The 2,062-nt window shown below is 26.8% G+C and overlaps 1 protein-coding gene across 1 annotated transcript in view; it reads right to left on the bottom strand.

Moving 5' to 3' along the window:
* The window catches only part of LOC106681267 (zinc finger protein 64), an 18,235-nt gene that overhangs the window by 6,831 nt on the left and 9,342 nt on the right, over positions 1-2,062 (bottom strand). The window lies entirely within an intron of this gene.

The raw sequence follows: 2,062 nt of genomic DNA, 5'->3' as shown, positions 1-2,062 counted from the left end.
ATTAAACACATTAGTTATTATTAATTTAAAATTAAAATATGAACAGAAAATGAAAATTGAGAGGATGAAAATATATGTAACAATAATAGATGATAAATAACAATAAAGAGGCAAAATTATAAGTATAGTGTACAAAACTTGTAACGCGGGTAAGGAAAATGGATAAACGTGGAGAAAATAAGGGGAAAGAAAATAAAAACGAACCTGTTCACTGGAAGATCAAATGCCTAATGGAAAAAACAGCGCTAATGGCGGTCAAATCCAGAATTAAAATTTGTGTTTTTCATTGACCGCACCCCCAACCATCTTCTCCTCATTCATCATCCACGGTCAACTATCTCTCATAATTATGAAAACTAATTAAGAATAGGTGCTGTAATAAGTGATAGAATTATTTTTTACAGAAAAGGGTTTTTAATATTTAGTAAATTCAATGACTGCCACCCAGACTACCCTTCCTATAACCTATTAGCAATTCTATCAATCATAACTGTACCTACTATTAATTAGTTTTTGGTCCATCTATTTTATATTCTCTTTACTTATTTTGTTTCCTTCTTTGTAATATAATTGTTTATAAAACTTTTTACTTTCTATTTCTATTTTAATTATTTTATCATATTTTTAATTTTTTCTATCTTTTTCTTATTTAGCCCAGAAAAGTGGAGCCAAACATTGGTAAGTTAATAAATAATTTTTTAGTATTTTGCACCTTTATTATCTTCCTAAATCTATTACAAACAGTCAATTATTAATCTTCCAATATAAATAAATAATAATTGGTTTTCTAAAATTATGTACTATTAACTACGATATAATGAAAAGGCCTTTTAAAATATTATTCATGAAATTCATCGAGCTTTTAGATTAGAAAACTAAAACGTTTTCAACATTTCAAGAAATGATAAAATGTATGAAGCATACCTTAGTATTTAATAACTAATTAATATAATTTTTTTAACAACATTTTATTTAATCAAAAACTGACATTTCGTCTAATATAGCCATATTTTAAATTTCTTTGTAAAGTATTAATTGGAGGATAAAGTAAAAAAATATAAAATAATTGTATAAGTCCTCATGTTTATAGCACTATAATTAGCATTTTTAGCCATAATATTATTTGACTAAAATAAATAAATCACAGACCAAACCAGTAAAACACTCAATCATTCATAAACTGGAATTATAAAAACAACTCATTCAAGCATAAACATTAATATTAGTCACAATTAAAGGCTTTTCTTCATGCTTGAGTTTTTGTGCCAGAGCTCTGACGAGGCATTTACCAATTGAAGAAAATCAGTCAGAGATACTGCCAAAGATCTCTGTATCAATGCAATTTGCCGTCTGTTTACATCCGATACTTTTATCTTTACAAAATAATTAGGTGATTCAAAATATGACTGAAAAAGTCAGGACAGAAAAAAAAAATGAGAATAGATGTTCGAAGTAAAGTTATTTTTAAAAAACCAAAAAGTGGTTTTTAGAAGTAAATTAATTTATTAATGAATAATTAAATCCACTTTATTTAGTTTTTATTTATATTTATACATATTCCTGGATGGTTATGCCCCATGAAATTGGGTAAATTAATCAACTGGCTTATCTCATCTTTAGAGGAAAGTGCAAAAATAATCCTTGCTTTTCTTGTGGTCAAACATAATAAATTAAAATATATATACAGTTGTTTTTTTTTATGCCTAAATAAAACTAATTATAAATAAACAAATAAATAATAATTAGTTTAATAAATTCTTTGTTCTAATAAAACTGTTTTGTTTTTTTCATTGTAGGGCATGACTAGCAAACAATAAAGTTGCAAAATGTTGTCTCAATATAATGATTGGAGAAGTTTGTCAGGGGGGGGGGGTGCGGTCAGCAAAGAACAACATAAATAAACAAAACCATATTTATTTATTTTATGCCAACGTTTCGACCTGAATTTCAGGTCTTCATCAGAGGTTATGTCGTAGAAGGTAGGAACCAGTTACAGGCCTTCTCTCAATATAGATGGATTATTGACTGATTCTCAAGATGCACAAAAAAAATATATATATGT

The sequence above is a fragment of the Halyomorpha halys genome, unplaced genomic scaffold (assembly GCF_000696795.3).
Source record: "Halyomorpha halys isolate HHAL.00 unplaced genomic scaffold, Hhal_1.1 Scaffold323.1, whole genome shotgun sequence".
NCBI classification, from domain to species: Eukaryota; Metazoa; Arthropoda; class Insecta; order Hemiptera; family Pentatomidae; genus Halyomorpha; species Halyomorpha halys.
Note: the sequence above shows the minus strand (reverse complement) of the source record. Positions and strands in the feature narration are given on the sequence as shown.